Below are 23,049 nucleotides of genomic sequence, written 5' to 3'. Positions count from 1 at the left end.
CCCAAGGGTTTACAAACGCCTGTTCTTAGCAGCAATGATGAAGACCCCCTCAGCAACGCCAAGTTAATTAAAGTGCTTTATTTAATAATCTATGGTGTTGCCGAGGGAGACGAAGGTGATGCTGAACACAGGGAGCCTGGGTGAGGCAGGAAGTGGAGAGTCACGTTACCATGGCAACATTGTCCCTGGCCTGCCGTATGAATAAAGCTCTTGCTCTGAAGACCTCCGTGGTTTTGAAACCATCTATGTGAATATGACATCGATCTGTCACAACAAATCTAAATAGAACCTACTGGGGAGAGACAGAGACCCGGAGACACAGAGAGAGTGACAGAGAGAGAGATGGAGAGAGAGAGAGAGACAGAGAGAGGAGGGGAGAGAGATGGAGAGAGACAGTCACAGAGATAGATGGAGGGGAAAGAAGGGAGGAGGGAGAGGCAGAAGAGAAAAACAGATAGGGTTGGATAGACAGATTAGAAGACGTGTTTCTGGCGCTGCTGGTGGTGCTGGGAGAAGTCATGTTTCTCTTTGGACACATGTGCTTCCAGTACTAAAATAGGCTGACTCTGTGTCTCTCTCCCTGCTCTGAGTCTGGCACCAGATTTGGCAAAACCAGGTAGAGCAAAAGCTGCTTCCAGCCCACAGCACCCAAGGCTGGTCTCCTCTTTCATCACAAAGCAGCTATGTACGGTTGCACAGGTTGTGGCCTGCACCAAGCACCCAGAAGGGGTCCAAGAGCCTGCCTGTGCTCCCTACAGTATCCCTGAGCCCTGATGAGCACCTGTGTCTACCTGGAGAGAGGGAAGCCTCTGCTCACATGAGCAAAGGCAACAGGGGGACTGCAAGGGCCCGTTCCCTCCCACAGTCTCCATTTTGCGATAGGGTGGGTGGGAGGTGCTTCCAAATGTATTTACATGCAACAAAAACCTCTTACCCCTACCTCTGTACCTTTGATGCAGACAGTAAAGGTAAGGAGGGAGGGGTGAGAGGTTACTCCCTGATGAATGGACATGCATGGCAATTGGAAGAGAGTCTTAGGATCTGTGTAGACTTGAGGCGTGTCCTTGACGTTCCTGTCTTGGGTTGCTGTGAGAAGCCTGTGGTTTCTTCATGGGAGAGGAACATCAGCTTTCCCGTCATGAGCTGACTGCTGGGAGATGAGTATTTAGCTCACAGAGCCTCAGTGCACTCATCTATACAATGGGGTGAATCTATGCAATTCATAGCAAAGGTTGTTGTGAGTATTCAAAGAGATACATCATGTGAAGTGGGTGTGTGTGTGTGTTTGTGTTTGTGTGTGCATGTGTGCAGAGCCCTGACATCCCAGGGCTGGTCACCTTGACCACACACAGCTGTGCATGTTTCATGCCTGAGACCGTGCAGAGCCCTGGCCACACTCATGGGACTGGCTTTAGCGTTGGCACCAGGAGAGTGGGTGCTACAAGGTGGTGTCCAGACATGAGAAAACCTAGATTTGCTAAAACGCCTGCTGCCTTAGGCTGACCTGACCCCTGGCTCCCAGGAAGAGGTGTTTGCCCTTTCCTTCCTCCTGGGGGTGTCTGGTCTCCCTCCTACACAGGAAGTGCCAGCCTGAGGGGGAAAGCACAGGTCTGATGCTCTGACTGGCAGGACTTCTGATGCCACATGTGCCTTGGAAACTCATGTCCAGGTGGGAGGGTCAGGCTGACATGGGCTCCTGCGCCAGGTCAGACAAGGCCAGATGCAGGGTCTGCTCTGCCAGCCGTGTGACCAGAGTTAAAGTCACCTGCTCTGAGTCCCTGCTTCCTCATCTGTGAAATACAGAACCAAACACCCTTGATACCTGAGGCAGAGACGAGACAGAGATACCATGTGGTGGATGGAAGTTCCTCCCATAGCTTCTAAGAAACAATCATTCCCTGTTACTACGTTGGTTCCATGTCAATCCACGTGATGGGTATGGGTGTGCTGAGGGGAGGAGCTTACCCTTCCCTGAGGCTCAGTTTCCTCTGTGGTCCAAGGATTGGAGGGGCTTTGGCCACTGTGAGCCCTGACATAGAGTTAAAAAAAGTGAATCCCAGAAAATGGCATGCACCATGATAAACTTTTGTTAAAATATGAAACAACTGAAACGATAAAACGATGGTGTTCAGAAGAAAGGCCAAACACAGGTTCAGCACAAGTGGATCCTCTACAGGAAGAGGGGGCCGAAAGTGGGTGTGAATTGGCGCTAATGCTCGGGTCACATGGTGTTGGTGACCTCACTGGGCTGAGTGTATGCGAATGCATGTGGACATGCACATACGTAGATGTGCTTCCAGCAAGGAGAGGGTGGTAAGCTATTTCTGTGAACCTGACATTGGGAAGAGATTGAGAGAGAGAGAGAAAGACAGGGACAGAGACAGAGACAGACAGAGGGAGGAGAGAGAGAGAGCAAGTGTTTGGAGCTGTTTTTTTCCAAGCAGTCTTTCAGGAGTGGCCTGCGTCTCACCTGTGGTCCCGTGGAAGGGAGTGCTGCCCCTGTACGCAGCAGCTGAGATGCACGTAAACGAAGGTCCACGTGTGCTAAGCAGAGTCTGGAGGACAGGTCCTGGAGATTGTGCACTTTAACTGAGTAGTAAGAGAACATAAGTAGCGGCAGATGTTTCAGCAAGGTTTCAAAAGAAGTATCATTTACAAAAATATGATTTGGTGTCTCTATGGTTCAAAGCTGCTTATTTTTCAGATGAAGGAACTCCATTTATTTAGTAAAAGGAACAGAAAGGACTATTCCGGTGCATTAAGCAGGTGGGTACCTGGAGCTTTGCTGGGTGCTTTCCAGAGGTCGTCTCACTTTAACCTCACAGCAAACTCTGTGAAAGCTTAAACCTCATTGTATACAGTGCTCAAGAGTGCAGGGGCCCGATAGTGAGTGCTACAGAGGACATGAAGTTAGGGGAGCCCCTCGCTGCAGGGGCACCGTCAACTGGTAGGCACTTAGGAAGACCAGCATGGCACTTTCCTGTAAAATGAAACACACGCCACTCCTATGACCCAGCAATTCCACTCCTGGGAAGAGTTTGTCCAAGAGAAATGAAAACATGTGTCCACAGAAAGACCCGTCCAAGAGCGTTTACGGCAGCTTGATGCGTCGTAGCCAAAAACTGGAACCCATGAGTCAGTCCACAGGCAAACAACAGCAATCTGTGGAATAGTCAAGCCGTGGATAGGAGAATAGGAGAAAAGGAGCAATGCACGATTTTATTTGCATGATATTCAAGAACAGGCACATCTGATGGATGGTGATGGGAATCAGGAGTGGCTGTCTCAGGACAGGGACTGCATCCACTAGAAAGGGGCAGGAGGGAATTTCTTGAGGGGAATGATCTGTTCCATATCTTGATTCAGGTGGCGCTACACTGGTGTTTAAATTTGTCAAATCATATTGTGCATTTCACTTAATGAAACTTTGCCTCATTAAGAATGTTTTAAATATGAAAATCTTTATTAATAAGTGCAAGTTCTGAAGACAGGTGGCCTGGCTTAAATCCTTCCTCTTCCATCTGCAGGAGTTGGCTGCGGCTGCCTTAGCAAATGACCACAAACCTGATGCCTTCAAACAACACAGCTTCATTCTGTTATGGGTCTGGAGGGTGGAAATTCTAAGTTAGTGTTGCTGGGCTAAGGCATCGGCAGGGCCGTGCAGCTCTGGAGGGTCTAGGGGAGAATCTCTTCTTGCCTCTTCTGGCCCCCCGTGTCTGCCAGCATTCTCTGGCTCATGGCCCCTCCCTCTGTCTTTAAAGCAACCTCGTAGCTTCTTGCTCCATGGAAACAGCCATTCTGCTCCTGTAGCATAGCTTCCTCTGTGTTCTTCTTTAGGGTCTCTTGTCACTGCATTTAGGACATGCCAGGACAATCTCTTCATCTGAAAATCCTTAGACCCAACTTGGTGTGGTGGCTTACGCATGTAATCCCAGCACTTCGTGGGGCCGAGGCAGGTGTATCACCTCAGGTCAGGAGTTCGAGACCACCTGGCCAACATGGTGAAACCCCATTTCTACTAAAAATACAAAAATTAGCCAGGTTTGGTGGCATGTACCTGTAATCCCAGCTACTCAGGAGGCTGAGGCGGGAGAATCCCTTGAACCTGGGAGGCAGAGGCTGCAGTGAACTGAGATCAGACCACTGCACTCTAGCCTGGGTGAGAAAGCAAGACTCTTTAAAAAAAAAAAAAATCCTTAAACTCATCATTTCTGAAAAGGCTCTAGGCATATAAGAAACTTCTGGCCCTGGGACAGTCACATTGAACCTTAATCACCTCTTTAAAGGCCTGTGTCCAAATACAGTCACAGTCTGGGCTACTGGGGAACAGGGCTTCAAGAGATGAGTTCTGTTTTGTTTTGTTTCGTTTTGAGACAGAGACTTACTCTGTCGCCCAGAATGGAGTGCAGTGGCAGGATTTTGGCTCACAGCAATCTCCACCTCCTGGGCTCAAGCAATTCTCCTGCCTCAGCTTCCCGAGTAGCTGGGACTATAGGTACACAGCACTACCACCTGGCTAATGTTTATATTTTTAGTAGGAACGAGGTTTTACCGTGTTGGCCAGGTTGGTCTCGAGTTCTTGACCCCAAATGATCCACCCGCCTTGGCCTTTCAAAGTGCTGGGATTACAGGTGTGAGCCACCGTGCTAGGTCAAGAGATAAATTTTGAGGGGGCCACAGCCCAGTTCATAACACAGTATGTAGCAAAACAAATCCAAAAGCGAAGAACAGTCAACAGCGAAAGGTGGGGAAAGGAATGGCAGCTCCGGTAGGTGTGTCTGCTCATGTGAACACAAGCTCAGGGACGTTCCCTCCACGTGAATGAACCTTGAACAGAGGGAAGTGGGGAAATGGACTCTGGGCACAGGAAGGACGGAGGGTGTGGGTGATAGCACTCAGGCCAGCACCTGGCAGAGGCAGCTAGCAAACAGGAGATCATGAAAGCCGCATGTGTGTGGGTGGAGGGGGCTGAGGAAGGAGGGTCCCTGTATCTCCTCCATTCATCATTTGAGGGCACAGACACCAGGACTTTGCTCGTACCCAGTGCCATCCCATGTTTACGTGAAGTGACGGATCTCAAACTGTGGAACCTGGACTGACCTCTCACTATTGCCTGGAAGCGTGTTGGCAATACAGATTCTCAGGCCCTACCCAGACCCCTGGAATCAGAAACCGTAGGGCGAGGAACAGCGGGTGTTGCACCAAGCCCTTCGGTGATTCTGCTGCCCCTGGAAGTTTGAGAACTGCTGCTGTAATTTTGCTGAACTGAACTTGAACTGAGTGGCCCTGCACAGAACCTGGGTATAGAAGGCTGCCATAACACCAGGTTGTAGGGAGAATCTTCATGTGATCTTCAGAATTGGATCCCAACCCAGACACCCTGCACCTATAGGATGCGGACCTTTAGGGTGGAACTCAGCGTGTGAGTTTCCTGGAGCTGCTATAACAAAGAACCACAAACTCAGTGGCTTCAAACAGCAAATGCCTCCCATCACATGGTATCATCCCTGTGTGTCTTTACATCATCTTACGTCTGTGCCTATGTCCACATTTCCCTAGTAGGAGGACACAGCTTTGGGATTTAAGGCACGTCCTACTCCAGCATCACCCCATCTTCTTATATCTGCAAAGACCCTCTTTCCAAATAAAGTCACATTCCCAGGAACCAGGGATTGGGATCTCAACATATCTTTTTGGGGGCACAATTCAAGCCTCCACACTCAGGATTTCTGTAGCAGTGCCAGGAATGACAGCAGCTCTTTGAGCAGCCTTTGCCTTGCAGTGGCAGACGGGTAGGCCGCAGGATCTGCCCAGTGATGAGTTTATCAGAAAGCATTTGTTCCTCCAAGGAGGGAGACTTCACTCTGGAGAAACTGGCTGCACTCTCAAACCCTTGAGAGGTAAATGGCAGCTTCTCAGCACCCGCAAAATAGAGAGAATGAGGAAATACCTTAAGTCGTTTGAACCAACTATTGCCTGTTTAACTTCACTGAATGGAATAAAGAAAAAGGAGAAGCAGAAGTTAGATCCTAATGACTTTTTTATTTTGCCTGAAGGCAATTTAATAAAATGAGAGGTGGGTGGGAGCATTAGTGAGGGTGGTCTGAAAATAAATGTGGTGACTGTCCCTTCCATCTGGACGGAATGTACTGAAAGGAAGTCATATATGTTTAATGATGTGTTTGTTAGTATTTGAGTTCCTTGTGACTAGTTGGGGGCCATTCCTTTAAGAGCATGCTTTTAGGGGAAAAAAATATGCTCTTGGGGAAAGAAAATGAACGAATCCAAACCTCCACAAACACTTTGTATACTGCACTCTGCTGCACTTTGGCTAAAGCGATGGTGAAGTGGGTGACCTCACGTCTCACAAGCAATATCTTGTACAACTTCAGAAGGAAGAATGGGGTCAGTCTGGGGGATGTTGCCCCATCTGGAGTTTTCTGAGTTTCTGGCTGCTTGAACATTGTTTGTCTGTTTCCTTTTATAGAGTGAGTGACTGCTGTCTCAAGGCAAAGGCTTTATCCTTAATACTCCCCTTGCCATTTGACTTTTAACTATTTAATCCAAAGCTATCTTCAAAAATATAAGTAGTCTTGGAAAAATATTCAGGGTAGGCAGGTCTTGCAGGCATGGCCCAGCAGAGCATCTACAACTCAGTTTCTTGGGGTGCCTCCTGGTCCGCAGGTTGCCAAGTTAAGCTGGGTTCTGTGATTTAACCACTCTATCCAACACTAATAAGGCCTGTCTTCCAGGCACGCTGTCAGTCAGCAAACTGTCCTGGCACAAGAACTCTGTCTTAAGGCATGAAGTAGCCTGAACAATGTCCCCTCTCTTCCCCCAAAACGCCTGTGTCCAAATCCCTGTGAACATGTTACTCTACATCGCTGATGTGATTAAATAAAGTATCCTGTGATGGTAGATTGTACTGGATCATCTGAGTGGGCCCTGAAGCACAGAAGAATAATATGCCTCCCCAGTATATGCCATGTTGGCAACAGGATTATTTTAAGCTGAAGGCAATTGCAAAGAAGTATATCTAAGAAAAGCTCTCTGCCTTCCCCGTTTGTTGAAAAGCAGAAGATAAACTGGTAAAGTTATCCCCTCCTTTCTCTACCAGGAAGGACAGATGTTAATCGCCAGAGACAGCTCTAGATCCTTATCAGCCTGTGATGGCACCAGGGGAATCAACACATTTTATTCACTAGCCTTTATCTACTATTTGTTTTTCCATATATTTGTCTTCCCATAATGTGTCCTCCCCCTTGAAACTCAAAGTCTTTTTCCCTTGTCTTGTCACTTCTCTACAAAATTGATTGTTCCTTTGTTAAAATTCTGTGTAAGCCCAAGTTCTATCCACCCCTCTGAGTTACTCATCACTGAGTGCTCTCATGCATAGTTAAGATGCGCACATTAATAAACTTCTGTCTGCTTTTCTCTTGTTAATCTGTCCTTCATCAGTGCCTTAGTCCATTTTCCGCTGCTGTAGCAGAATGCCACAGACAGATAATTTGTTTCCAAAAAGAGATTGATTTAGCTCACAGTTCTGGAGGCTGGGAAGTCCAAGCACTTGGCCCTTGCATCTGGCGAGGTTCGCCCCATGGCAGAAGGCAGAAGTGAGCGTATGAGGCAGGGAGAGGAAATCAGGCTGAACTCGTTTTTTTCATCAGGATCCCACTTCTGAGATAACTAACCCACTCCCACAATAATGTCACTAAACTATTAATCTCTTCAAGGCCCTACCTCCTGTTACATTACATCACATCTCATTGGCAATTAAATTTCAACATGAGTTTTGCAAGAGACATTCAAACCATTAGCAATTAGTCTCACTTATAGGACTATAGTGGTGAACCTAGGAGGGCGAGAGTAGATGTTTCTTCCTCCTTTATGGCCCCCAGATTTTGTGTTTGTAAAGCCACTAAGTCTATGGTAGTTTATTACAGCAGCTGCAAGGAAACTAACACAAGGGATATTAAACTGGATAGTGACTGATCAACCCACCCTGTCACCCCTTTCGGAAGCATGAGGAAAAGACCAGCCAAGAGTTGGCAAGGACACAGCAGGCTGCCACAGGAGGAGGCCAGACGTGGGAGCCATGTGGCCACGGGCCTGTGACTAACAGAAGCCATGTGTCATAGGAAAAGAGAAAAGAGCCTCCATCCTTGAGGAGCAAGGAAGATGGTGCCATCAGCCCACTGCATTGGCTCCTCCCTGCGTGCTCACACCTCCGTGCCACATGGCTGGTGGCTGGTGGGAAAGGTTCTGCCCATCAGACATCCCAGTCAAACACTTAGGGCCAAGTGAGAATGAGCTTCAGACTCTCCTCGGTGCACAGGGCGGCTAGTGCCAGGGTGGGTTGGGGCCATGTTGTACGACCTTTCCATCCTTATCACCCCTCAGAAAGAAAAACTAATCAATTTAAACTTAATTTAATTTCTTCCCAACAAAGGAGATTCAATACCAAAGAGTAAGACTGTGCTGTCGAAGATGAAGATTTAAAAGGCCACAAACCGTTATGATATCTAAGATTTGTTGGCCACTCAAGGAACAGTTTCCTGCCCTTTGGGGACAGCATCACCCCCATTAAGGATGCGGGGTGGAGGGAAGGTGAGGCTGCCAGTGAAGAGCTAAGTACACACAGCAGATGTTGGCTGCAGACGGCTATCTGGGCTGGCCCATGGCCTGCTGCAGTAGAATCTTTCCTGCTCACATGAAAACATGATTGTGTTGGGAGGTCCACTTTTTTCTCCACCTCAAATGTGTACAAGTTTAGCTGCTACAATGAAATCGAGATCGTTCTTCTATAACAGCTGATAATATTCGGGCCTCATCAGACTTCACTCTTATTTTTTGAACTGTGCAATGTTTGATGTGGGAAATTATTTTATTTCCTTTTAGACTTTACATCATCCCATAAATGTTCCTCTCCCTCTCTTTCTCTCTCCCCTACTTCCTAACTGAAGTGGGAGGAAGAGGGGTCTTTGTCACTTCTTTTCACACTCCTAACCTGCAAAGTACTAGCTAGTGTCTTAGAATCTTAAAGGCTAGAGCTTCTCTGGCTGGGCTCTCTCTGTTTGTTGAAAAGCCTTTTTTGTTTTCCTGGAAACCATTGTTTATATGAGAGAAAAAATATTATATTCATGGCAAAATTGAAATCCTGAAAGATTAAAGATAAATATCTACTCATAGGCCTGGCAAGTAGAATTAATGTTACATTTGTTTCGTCAACAGATATTTTCTGAGCCCCAGTTAGGGGTGGGCTAGCGTTCCCAGGAACTGGAACTCCATGGCAGACAAGGTGGAAGATTTCTGCTCTTGTGCGTTTCCAGTGCTGGGGCCTCAGTGCCTTGCAGGTGAAATGCAGATACCCGAAGCAAGCTGAAGCCAGCTCCATGGCCTGTTCTCTGGGCTGTGGAGTCATTTTGGAGCATCTCACCCATTCTTGTTGCCACATTTTTTGAGAGATATTGACCAGCTCAAGTCTGTTGGAGAGGAAACAGGCTGGGAAGGCCTTAGGAAGCTATAGCCCGTAAGGAAGGAGAGAAATCGTGGGGCAGTCAGTCTGGAAATGCTCACCCTTGAAGGTGCATCTGAGCTGTTCTCAGAGGCTACAGGAAGATCTTAAGTAGGAAGAGTTATCTGGTTATCTGCTGCAGAGTTCAGGACAAGGAGTGATGGCTTGGAAGCTCTGGAGAGGTGACTTTCAGTCTTGGACAGGAGGCCAATGTGTGTGAGGTTGAAGAATTCCCCCCTCCCTACAAAGATAACCACATTCTAATCTCTAGAACCTGTGAATACATCACTTTATATGGCAAGAGACTTTGCAAATGTGATTAACTTAAGGGTCTTGGATGGGAGTTTGTCCTGGGTCATCCAGGTGGGCTCTAAATGCTCTCTCCAGTATTCTTCTAAAAGGTGGGCAGAATGAGATTTTACATAGACAGAAGAGAAGAGGGCCATCTGATCGAGGAAGCAAGATGCTACACTGTGGGCTTTGAAGATGGAGGAAGGAAGGGAGAAAGAGCCAAGAAATGCAACAAATGTAGCTCCAGATGCTGGGAAAGGCAAGGAAACAGATTCTCCCTTGCTGCCCCCAGAGGGAGCTGGCCCAGGGAAACTGGTTTTGGACTTCTAGCTTCCAGAACTATGAGAGGAAAAATTGCTATTTTCTTAAACTCCCAAGATTAAAATAATTTGTTACAGCAACAAGAGAAAGCTAATCTACCATGCTAAACAAGTTCTTTGGGATGTAGTGAGGTCTCCACCTCCAACAGTGAACCGAGTTGGATGGCTTCTCAGAGTGTGTCCATAAAAGAGATGGTGACCCTGGGGGGAAGGCTGCACAGGAGAATGACTGAGCCCCTCATAGCTCTAAGGATGTGGGACTAGTTTGCCAAGGCTGCCATAACAAAGAACCACAGACTGGGTGTCTTAAGCAGCGGAAATTTATTGTCTCCAGTCCTGGAGGCTGGAGTCTAAGACTGAGGGGTGGCAGGGTTGGTTTCTCCTGACTTGTAAATTTCTCCTGAAGTCTCTCTCCTCAACTTATAGATGCCATCTTCTCCCTGTGTCCTCACAGGGTCATCCCTCTGTGTGTGTTTCTGTCTCCTCTTATTCTGAGGACACCAATCAGACTGGATTAGGGACTCATCCAAATAGCCTCACTTTACCTTAATTACCCCTCTGCAGACCCCATGTCTGAACAGAGTCACATTCTGGGCTACCAGGGGTTCAGGCTTCAACATATCAGCTTTGGGAGACACACTTCCACCCTGACAGTTATGTTGTACAATGGCATCACTGTAATACCTATTTAAGGTATTTCTACACACACCTCTGCTTTGGATTTGAGAGCTTAATTTATTTATTTCATAGAGACGAAATGTTTGAACCCCTTGTAGCTCCAAGGATGTGGATTAGTTTGTCAAGGCTGCCATAACAAAGAACCACAGACTGGATATCTTAAACAGCAGAAATTTATTATCTCCCAGTTCTGGAGGGGATCTTGCTATGTTGCCCAGGCTGGTCTCCAACTCCTGGCCTCAAGTAATCTGCCTGCCTCCGCTTCCCAAAGTGCTGGCATTATAGGCATGAGCCACTGTGCCTGGCCCTGAATTTGGGAGCTTCATAGGGCAAGTAAAAAGAGTGGGGAGCAAGTTCAGAAGTAAAAAACCCACCATGCCAGGAAGTCCTTACAGCTTTAAGCTTCACATTTAATCACTTCCCACAGGGAGGAGCAGGCTGGGTGTGCTCCAGCCTCTGGAAGCTCCAGCAGCCCCGGAGATGAGGGTGGTCTGCCCCGCACACTCCCTTCCCTAGCCCCTCTGACACACAGCAAACCACACTTAGCTGTCCATGATGAATCGGAGCCTCTGCCAGACAGCCAGCCAAGCCGACGCTAACCCACCCCACAGCCTGAAATAGAAACTTGCTTGGTTTCCAGTGTGTGACAAAGAAGGAAGGTATTTAATTTTGAAAGGAGCTGAGCCAGCTTTATTGTGGGTCATTTTTTTCAGAGCAAAATCCTCTCTAGTTTTCTCCCCAGGCTCATCTTCCTTCTGATCTACGGATTGGCATTTTGGTTGGGATGATTTTCTGGTGTTGGGGGCTGTCGCGTGTGCTGCAGGATGTTAGCACCCCTGCCTCTACCTGCCAGATACCAGCAGCACCCCTGCTCCTTTAGTGCCAACAAAAAATGCCTCCAGAAATTGCCAGTGTCCCGTGGGGGAAACAGCACCCCACCATTGAGAAGAACTGGTCTAATTAAACAGTAGAGGAAACAGATTAAGTAGGAAGAATGGGCTGGTGTCCTGGCTCCGCCTCCTCTGTTGGGAATACAGCAGGCTGAGATGTGTACTTGGTGTCTTATGATGCCAGATGCAGATGAAGGGACTGCCAGGGAAGGCAGGAGCCTCTTCAGTGGTGTGCAAGGAGGACAGATGTCCACAGTTGATTTTCTTTATTGAATTGTATTGTTTTGTGACAGACAGGTACTCTCTATTTTGCCCAGGTTGGCCTTGAACTCCTGGGCTTGAGCCTCTACCTTAGCCTCCTAAGTAGCTGACACTACAGGCACATGACAACACGCCTGCCTTCTTCACTGGGTTTTGAATCAGACAGTTTTTTCCACTGGTCCCTGAGTGGTTTAGAAGCCCATGCTTGGGGCTCCAGAGGAGACTAGAGAGTGTCCTCAGAAGACACGTGGAACCATCTTCACACCTCCCCCATGATGCCCTGTGTGAAGGGCCCCACTCACTTCTGTAAGCTGATATCTCTGCATATCCCTCCTTCCTTCCCCTCCAGCTGCAAAACACTGGTCGCTCCTTAAATACTCCAGACCACCTACCCCAGGGCCTTTGCACGTTTTCCCCACAGAAAGCTTTTCCCCTGTATTTTTGCTTACCTGGCTTCCTTTCCTCACTGAAGTCTTAGCTTGGCATCCCCTGAGCCCCGCTCAGTTGCTCTGCAGTGCATAACCCGCCTGGTGTTCTTTATAGCACCCCATGCTGTGATTTGAAAGCTGGGTTTCCTGGCTTAGGACTGTAGGTCTCAAGGTCCTCAGCACCACGAGAGCAGAGTCTGTTTGTCTCATTTGCTGCCGATTCCCAACCTTGAGAACACAGAGCAGAAACTCCGCGAACAGTTATTGAATGAAAAGGACTGAATGATGCAGCCTGTAGTCCTCCTGAAGGATGTGAGTCCAAAGATCAGAGGGGCCTCTTCCAGCCCATTGTTTTTCCCACAACCCTTTGGGCCTGGACTGGCTCCCATTAAAAGACAGACATTCTTGGGACTCATCGCCCTTTCTTGGGATTGGTGGAGCACCATCTGAGAGTGGCATGGACCTGGGCTGCAGGCAGGGGTCTGGGCGACACCATCGGCAGTGGACCTGCAGGAAGGCTGGGGAAGGTGTATGGAAGCCCCAGCTGGCAGCTACACTGGGGCCGTCCCTGCCTGTGTCCTCCCATCTTGCTCTCTACGGCCAAGGGAGTTTTCAAAGGTGAGGGAAGTGCTAGCACCAGCCCCCGGCCTCCAATCCAGAGCAAGAGATGCCACCCAAGGGCACTGATCTCACCAGCTCCCACCCTCCATTCCAGATCAAGAGACACCCACCCAAGGGCACCAACCTTTGCCTGCCTTCCATGATCACAAGTGGTGGCTTTGTGGAGAGGAGCTCTTCTGAGGCTTATCTTGCCCTCCAGAAGAAATCTCTTCCTTCTTTATGCCCAGACTATAGAGGGAGGGCAGAAAAGGAATGGAGGTGGGAAGGTCAATAGTGGTGTTGAAGATAGCCATGCCTAAGTGATCTCTCCACCCCATTAGAGGTGTCTAATGGGGAAATATGGTGCCCAGCCTCGTATCTCAAGTGGTGTAACTCAGCCCTGCTAAACTTCACTGCCTTTCCTCTTGTGTACATTACATCATATGGTATCTCCCCCAGGTCTGGCCAAAAAGAGAGCTTCCTAATGAGACATCCTGGAGACTGATGGGAATTGCATTCTTGTCTATCTCCCCCACGTCTTGGGCCCCAGGACATGAACTCAGCGTGACCCAGACGACTGAAGCAGAGAGGATGAAGCTCACTGGGGTAAGTTAGCATCACTCCAGATCAGCCCCAGTGAAGACAGCGAGAATTGCCTACACGTGAAAAAATGTGGCAAACTTATCTGTAAAGCTTATCTTACAATTTTGTTTATATTTGATCTATTCAGTCCTCCACAATATCTACTTTACCAAAATCCATGCGGGTGCACCATAAAGAGAGAAGATTGATGAGCAAGTGGTTCTGGACAAATCAAGGTAAAATGATTGTACTCTATTTCACAGGGATTATTTTTGGAATGTAATGGCTGGTCACTCCCTCGACTGTGTGTATCTCTTAACACATAATTCTGAAATGTGGCCTGCACCATGAAGATACACATGAGATGGGCGTTCATTACTTCTTCAGTCATGCCGGAGACTCTCAAAAATAACACTTTTGAAAGATCTTTATTCTTGACACTTTATTTTTCATTTAAAACTCAAACAGCAGCATACTTCTTTTGAGGTTTCAGTTTAGGCAGTTCCTTTTCAAAAGAATGCATACACATGGCCAACAAGCATATGAAAAAAAATCACTTATGATTAGAGAAATGCACATCAAAACCACAATGAGATACCATCTTACACCAGTCAGAATGGCTATTACTAAAAAGTCAAACAATAACAGATGCTGGTGAGGTTATGGAGAGAAAGGAATGCTTCCACACTGTTAGTGGGAGTATAAATTAGGCCAGCCACTGAAGAAAGCAGTGTGGTGATTCCTCAAAGAGCTAAAAACAGAACTACCATTCAACACAGCATTCCCAATACTGGGTATATACCCAAAGAAATAGAAATTGTTCTATCATAAAGACATATGCACGTGTATGTTCACTGCAGTAGTAGTCACAATAGCAAAGAAACAGAATCAACCTAAATGCCCATCACTAATAGACTGGATAAAAACACATGTACCATGGAATACTATGCAGCCATAAAAAAGAATGAGATCATATTATTTGCAGGAACGTAGATGAAGCTGGAGGCCATTATTTTTAGCAAGCTAATACAGGAACAGAAAACCAAATAACTGCATGTTTTCACTTTTAAGTGGGAGCTAAATGATGAGAACACATGGACACATAGAGAGGAACAACATGCACTGGGGCCTACCTCAGGGTGGAGGGTGGGAGGAGGGAGAGGATCAGGATAAATAACTAATGGATACTAGGCTTAATACCTGGGTGATGAAATAATCTGTACAATAAATGTCTGTAACTCAAGTTTGCCTATATAACAAGCCTGCACATGTACCCCTGAACTTAAAAGTTAAAAAAAAGAAGAGTTTAGTGCAGTTCATTGATCTTGAAGTGGCACACATGAAGTCCTTTATCTGGAGCTGCACTGCTTTACAGGTCTTATCAAAAGTACCGAACAACAAAATGCTTCTTAAAAACTTGGGCTTGCCATGCAGTTAAAAATGAAAGAGTGGTTTTTAGATTAGGATTAATTTTATGACCAAAGAGAGGGTCAAGCTACTTTGAACATGCTGCGGTTGACAGTTTATTACACAAGAACAAAGGCGTCGGTGCGTAAAACTTATGTGACAGCGACAGTAACTTAAAACAAATCTCAGGGCCATCATATTTCTACAGTTGAGACTTTTTTCCCAAGAAGGAAGGCTGCACCTGCCCCTGCAAAGACAGATCGTTGCACGGCCCTAAGGAAACCGCCTAACTCAGTTGGAACGGTACCAGTTTTGTGATTAAAGGAGGGCTTGGGTCAAGCCAAGCATTAGTTTTGAGAGTAACTTGGCTGTTTCGGGAGCAGCAGTGTTGGTATAATCAAAGACAGGTTGGGGAAGACCCAGGCCACTGGTATTTCTAAAAGTGCCCCCAGAGTCCTCAAGATACATTCGTACTTGGAACAAGTATCAGAATTTTATTCCTTTTTAAGGCTGAATACTATTCCACATTTTTGTTATTCATTCATTGGTCATTGGACATTTGGGTGAAAACAGAATTTTTAATCTTACTAGCTCGTATGTGCATAAGACATGAGCTTGTTCATACGAGCTAGTAATATTTTTAAAAGTCAGTTTCTTCTTTAGAATAAGAGCATTTTAAGCAACTTTACTGAAGAAAATTGCCCAACCTCTTTAATCGTGTGGGAAAAATAGATGATAAAATTCAAAACTCTAAGTAGGCAACAGCATGTATTTAAATCATAGCAAACATGTAAATAGGAGTATCGTTCCTCCCCCACTCCTCCACCTCAGGTTTTTTTTTGTTGTTGTTCTGGAAAAATATTCGGGGTACAAAGACTGCATTTCAAAAATAGAATTTATGAGCCTAATCATCTTAACAGGGAACATAAATGCCAAAACAGCCTCTGTGAGTCATTTCTTGGATTCTAAAAGGAATTCATTTCAAACGGGAGTTTTCTCGTCTTTGAGGTTCGTTTTAAGAAGTTCCAAAAGCAAATAGCAAAATAACAAAACGCCTGGAGCTGCAGATCTCGAAGCACCCTTCAAAATAGCAGCCCTGGTGTCAGTCGTGGGAGGCTGGCTCGGGGCTGGAGGGGTCTCCATTCCTCTCCCAGGACTGTGGACCAAGAGAAGATCATTCCATTTAAGAAACCGGACAGCAGGGGGGTGGGGAGTTGGGGAGGGATAGCATGGGGAGAAATGCCAGATATAGGTGAAGGGGAGGGAGGCAGCAAATCATACTGCCACGTATGCACCTATGCAACAACCTTGCATGTTTTTCACATGTACCCCAAAACCTAAAATGCAATAAAAAAGAAAAAAAAAGAAACCATGATGCTAAGGAAGGGGTGGGGGGATCTGGGGAACGGGAGTGTGAGAAAGCAAACAAAAGGATCTTTGAGCTTTTTAAAAGCCGTGAGTATTTTTTGGAAAGGAATCCCATGCAGTAGCAACAAAATGATTCTGCAGATTTTTCTTTTTAAACGTTCTGTGTTTACCCAACTGTCCATCCCTGAATTGTCTCCCTAGCTTATCTTTTCCCAGCCCCTGTTCCTGGGGAGCAAAACCTCCTGCAAGAACCCTCAAGCCCATGGCTACGCCACCACAAACAACCCAGCAAATCAGGGTGAATGCCCAGCCAGGGCTCCAGAGCCTACACAAATGAATTTGCACTTTGACGACTTCCATCTTGCAGATCTATGTGGGCCAAGAGTGATGCTGACATTAGCTGCTTCTTTTTCCATGATCAAGTAGGTTTGGTGATCAAATAAGTTAGGAGCCTGGGCAATATAGTGAGACCCCGTCACTACAAATAATACAAAAATTGGCCATGGGTGGTGGAGTGTGCCTGTAGTCCCAGTTAATTGGGAGGATGAAGCAGGAGGAGCACTGGAGCCCAAGAAGCAGAGGTTGCAGTGAGCTGAGCCTGTCTCAAAAAAAAAAAAAAAAAAAGTTAGGGAAATACTGAGTTAACCAATAACAAATAAGTATATCTATTGCAGGAATTACCAAAAATGTAATGTGTACTGGGAGTCTCCAGAGGATGAATAAGAGATGACATATTTTCCAAATGTATTAACCATCAAATGTTCTTAGTAAGAAGCATTTCCCTAGAAGAGTGTCCTCAGAATGCACTTAGAAAAGCCCAGTGTAGACACCTGTTAAATTCAGTAATTTAATATGGCGGCCAGCACATTGTAGGCCATCAACACAATATTAATAGTGTTCCAGGAACCACATAGTTTGTGCACCAATAATCCCAATCTCTTTCCTACTCCACTCTCTGGGTCCCCCTATTCTATAATGCCAGTTTGGTCTTGATCTTTTGGTATAGGGAAAGGAAAGGAGAGAGGGCCCTAGGAAGGAAGAAACTGGTGGGATTTTCCGTGGGAAGGTTTGAGAACTACTGCTACATTAAGAGGAAGACAGCAAGCGAGAGGGTGTCCCCGGGGAACGCGGTGGAATTTGTTTGGAGAGAAGAGTGTGAGAACTAAAATGTGAGATCCAGAGAGAAGACAAAGAAGAAAGGTGGGAAGCAGCTGAGCTGGCTGTGGGATGGCGTCTTCCTCTGGCCTATCTGAGCAGCTTCAGTGGAGGCTTAATCTGTCCTTTGCTGTCCTCTTTGCCTGCTGTGTGTTTCATTTTTGAGTCAGACAGTGTGCCATGGCTGGCTTCAGGGTGCCAGCGAACCAACCTGACTTAATGCAGGTTCGTGGGTGGTAATGTCAACCGTTTGCCATATTTTTGTCTTTATCCACCCATAGATCTTGTTTGCTATCCCTAGGAGGGAATGTTGAAATTGGAACCATAGCACTTGGGTACATCAGGTTGGAAGAGACAGTTTCACTAAATGGCTGGTCACCTTGATTGAGTCAAATGTCACCGGAAGACCCAGAATCTCTAAACTATAGTGAAGAATTGGCCAAGGGAGGCAAAACCCAACCCATTCAAGGGGTTCCCCTTTCCAGGGTCTTGGACCGCAAGGTGAGCGTGTGTTTCTAGCAGGTAAAGCTGACGTGTGGCGTCCAGGAGGTCTTCACTGCTCAACTTGAAGAAATCCAATGAGTGCCTCTTGTTTCCTGCTTTTAATTTCCACTTAAACCACCTCTGCAGTTGACCTCAAGGCCTGCTTTGATATCAATCTCCAAAGCACAAAGGGAATCATTTTGCACTTTTTTTCTTCAAGGGACTTACAAATCAAGGATCTGATAAGCACAGTTGATGATTAAACCTAATAAGCTGGCTGCCGAGAGCTTTGATTTGTTTTGACAAAGGCTCTTTGAGCTTGGTTGAAAACCAGAATCATTTGTTTTTGTTTGTCTCAGGCTTTTTTGTTGAAGACCTTGATTTAAGTCTTAAAAGCACTGACTTTCTTTCTTTCTTTCTTTTTTAAACCAGAAAGTTCTTCAGGTTGAGAGGGCTGTTCTTGGTGTAGCCTGCTGAGGGGTCTCCATGGGACCTTCTGTGATCACCAGCCACTTTGTGGAGCTCCTGGGTGACGGCGCCAGCCAAGGACATTTGGGGAAATGGTTTATGTATGATGTAACTTTCAATACTTTTATTATTTCCTTATTGTGAAATTAGAATAGGTTAAAAAAATAAAAGGGTGCAGGAGAGGAAGAGGAACCTTGAGGCGAAGGCACATTCAGTTTTACCTTTCGATTTGGGTCCCTGGGCAAGACTGGCACAGCCGTGTGCGTATCAAACAGCCAGCGTTGACCTCTCTGATTCTTCTTTCATTATTTATTCATTTGTTCATTCACTTCGCAAAGGTACCTGGTGCCAGGTTCCGCACCAGCTCAGAGACTCATTCGGGAGCTTCTGGAGTCACCTTCATGGGCCACCAGCCCCAAGCCCAGAGACTGACTCATCCAGCCCAGATGCTTTCCAAATACAAATCCTAACTTTCTTCTGTGATTTAGACATGGCTGGGGGGAAAAAGTCACCCAGATAAAAATATTTTATTGTGGAAAACAAGAGTTCCCTGCCCTGGCCACCCCACTCCAGGCTAGCTTCACAGAAATCACCATTTTAAGTGAAATCTTGTAACTATTTCTGCTTTTAGTTCTGATGGCAATCCACCCCAGGTTGCTAAGTAATGTATGTATACCGCTTCAAAAATACTCATTTTTGGCATTATCGGTAGATTTCTGCCATGAGAAGTGAAGATTCGTTTCCTCCTCACTCCTGCTAATACAGCACTGAGGCTATCACTATTTTGGTCTCTTAGGGGGCTGTTTTATCAGTTTAAATAATAAGGCTTTATTTGAAGCTTCTTAAACAGTTTCTCTTAGACCCTCAGGTTGAGAGAATAATGTCAGTGCCCCTGGCTCCCCACTGTCCTCAGCCCAGGGTGCAGGCTGGCTGGGGCCCCAGGTCACCACTCCCTGGTCCCCTCTGTAGAAACCAGACACGTCCCCTCACCTAAAGAAGCCAATTAGTGCCAATCACATACTGGACTACTGATTTTCAGAACCCCTGGACTTTGGCATTTGGAAAGGCCTGGAATATGCCTTTTTAGCAGATGACTGTGATGCAGGGGATCTGAGAATGTGCCGTGAATCCTATAAAACAGGGGACATGAAATGGCAGGTCTGGTCTGTGCAATGGCACTGTGAACACAGAAAGCTGAAATGGAGGAACAGTTCTGCAGCCAAGAGACGTTACAGCTCAAAGGTATCAGCAGAGGCTGGAATTCATCCCTTCAACAAATACTGACTGAGCAAGCTCTTACTGTGTGTAATGCCTTTTTGATTATAGTTTTTGCACCCCCCACCCCTTTTCAGGTGCTTTGACAGATTTCTAACTCCAGGGGTATTTATTCAGTGTATTGTTTCAAGAAAAGGAAGGCCTTCACAAACAGGTGCAACAGGCCGCAGCCTGCCCAGGCAGAGGCTTGCAAGCATGTCTGGTAAAGAAGCAAAAAAACGGGGGGACATTTGTTTCTTTCTGATTTTCATGTAGAGATGGGGAACAAATAGAATTAGTGCCATTCTAAGTTCTTTGTGTTTGTTTGGTTAAAATAGGCTCAGTTCCTTCCCTCCCTCCTCCCTCCTTCCTCCTTCCTTCTTCCTTTCCTCTTTCTTTCCTTCCTCTCTTCCTTTTTCCTTCCTTCATTCCCTCCTTCCTTCCCTCCTTTCTTCCTTTCCTTTCATTCTTTATTCCTCTCTCCTCTCCTCTCCCTCTCCCTCCCTCCCTTCCTTTCTTTCATCTCTCCTTCCTCCCTCCCTCCCTTCCTTCTCCCTTTCCTTCTCCCTCTCTCCTTCCATCCCTCTCTTCCCCCTTTTTTCTTACACCAATCCTTATTTCTAAGTAAAAGACCCAGAAAACAAAAAAATATACATTTCAATAACCTTATAGGCACCCCTTCAATTTGCTCAATAAATAACCAGATCATCATTTGATTTTTCTAAGATACATAGAATTTGTATTGTGGAAAAACAAATCCAAGGGCAAAGAGAATGCCTACTGTGGGTCAGTGTTTTGTGGCAACATCTCATTTAATCTTTACAGCAAATCTACCAGGGAGGTGCCATTACTATTGTTTGTTTAGAGATGGGAACCAGAGTCTAGAAGGGGTGAATCAGCCTGAGGTCCTTTGGTGGGTAGATGGCAGAAGCAGATTTGAACTCCTGGGCTCTTGATACTACAGTCAGCTGCCACTAATTAAAAATACCAATCCACACCTTCTAACAAGAACGCAGGATTGACATGGCTGTGCAAAATATGCATTTACATTGTGCCGATAAGGGTTCATGTAAGTTGTCCCACCTGGCATTTTAAGTCACTTGACCTAAATACAATGTGCCCAGTTAAACTGTCCTTGAAAATGACTGGTCTACCCTGAGTTTGTGCCTGATGCTAAAATGTCCATAGTACCAATTAGGAAATGATTTTAGTTAAAAATTCCAGCTTTAGAAAAGATGAAGATGGATAAGCTTTCCAATGAAGGGCTCAGAACAAAGTTGAGGGTCATGCTCATTCTCTCTTCCGAAGTTGTTCCCTTCTGAGGTTGTGTTTCTTGGAGCTGCTCCTGTTGTTCTGTGTCTTTTTGGCTTCAGATTCTTTAAATCTTCTCTTTAATCTCTGAAAACAAAAGGTGAGCGTCCGTCTCTTTGCTTCGTAGCACGTGCCCAACTAATCACTGTGACTAAGACAAGCCGCTCGCCCAAGCTGTGAGTGACGAAGCCAGGCTCGCTGGCGTTGCTCTGGGCTTTGGATTGGACAGTTCCTCTTTTCAACTTCTTCCTAGGTGTTGGGATCGGAGTCAGCGATGGCAGAGAAAGCTGACCCTAGGAGCCAGGTTCTTCTCTACCTCGAGACAATGAGTGAAGCAAATCTTTCTAGTTCCAAAGGCCAAGCTTTCAGAAACAAAGTTGTGCTGTGTGTGAGCCGTTTCACAAAAGGAGGAATGCCTGCCCCTAAATAGGGCTTTGGAGAGGACAGAGATTCAGCCCCGGACCAGCCATTTTTTGGGGGAGGGGGGTGGGAAATACACACACACACACACACACACACACACACACACACAGAAATACAGAATATCAAAGCTCTTTCATTTAAGAAGAATTTTCCCTTTGCTATTGTATTAGCGTAAAAACAAGCTCCCTGTTGGCTGGTATATGAACTTTGAGATATAGAAAGATTCGTCCATGTGATACATTACAGAGGTCTCGCCTGGGAGTGAGGACTGTTGATGCTGTAAAAATGCATCATTCCTAGAAGGGAGGAATGAAGGAACTCGGTCCCAGAGCCTCTCTGAGACCTCTTCTCCCTTCTCTGTCAGCACAGGAAAAGAGGGTGAAGGGGCTGCTGCACCAGGAAGGCTGGCCCCACCCCTCCTCACAGGCACGCTGCTGCCTGTTCAACTTGGCTCTCTGGGGTGACAGGCAGAAGGTGACATGATGTCACCAGCCACTGGTCACCTTCTCTTCCTCCTTCCTTAACGCTGTAGCACCCGAGAGCTGGTCCTTGACTTCAGACCTACTTGACTCCTTCCATGAGACAGGAGCAGGTTCCCTGGCCGGGTCACCTGGGACACTGGTTCTCGCCCCCTCTTGAATTTGCCCTGTGCCCTGGGGCGAGCATTGACCTTTCTCCTCTCTGGCAAGTAGAACCAAGCCCTCCCCGCTGCCTCAGAGGTGTGGGTGGCCTAATGAGTCGATGTTGGTGAAGTTCTTTGAAGACACAAAATGCTCCGTAAAGCTGGTTCCCATCTTGCTGACAGTGGCGCTCCTGGAGCTCTGGCCCTTCTGTTAGAGAGCCGGCTTCTGTGTTCCCTCCTCCTCCTCCTTCTTCTTTATGGATGCCTCATTGGCTTCACGACTTAAACAGCTCCTCTCACCTACATTCTCCATGGGGGAGAACCCATGAGGAGAGACAGAGACAGGGAGAGAGAGGGGGTCTGGGGTATGTGTGTGTGATGTGTGGTTTGTACTGTGGTGATTTTGCTTTGTGTAGTGTGTGTGGTTTGTGTAATGTGTATTTGTGTGATGTGTGCAGTGCATGATTTGTGTTGTGTGTTGTGTATGTGGTGTGTGCTGTGTGTGTGGCTTGTGTGATATGTGGCTTGTGTTTGTATGTGTGTGCTATGTGGTATGCATTTGTATGTGTTGCATGTGGTACACGTTACATGTTGTGTGTGGTATGTGGTGTATTCGTGGTGTATATTGGGTGTAGTATGTGGTGTTTTGTGTAGTTGTGGTTTCTGTGGTTTGTTGTATGTGTTGTATATTGTATGTTGTGTGGTACATTCTGTTGTCTGTAGTGTGTGTTGTGTGTATTGTATTGTGTTGTATATTGTGTGTGTTGTATGTGTTATGTGTTGTGTATTGTGTGTGTCTGTAGTGTTGCGTGTATGTGTTATGAGTTATGTGTTGTATATGGTGTGTGTTGTGTGCTTGTGTGGTGTATATTGAATGTGGTCTGTTGTATGTGTTGTGGTTCATCTGTTGTGTGTCTGGTATATGTATGTTTTGTGTGTGTTATGTGTTGTATATTATATGTGTTGTGTGTGGTATGTTTATGTGGTATATTGC

The sequence above is a fragment of the Aotus nancymaae genome, unplaced genomic scaffold (assembly GCF_030222135.1).
Source record: "Aotus nancymaae isolate 86718 unplaced genomic scaffold, 86718_ANA_hifiasm-v0.15.2.pri h1tg000022l_1, whole genome shotgun sequence".
In the NCBI taxonomy this organism is placed as follows: Eukaryota; Metazoa; Chordata; class Mammalia; order Primates; family Aotidae; genus Aotus; species Aotus nancymaae.
This window is presented reverse-complemented; position numbering follows the sequence as displayed.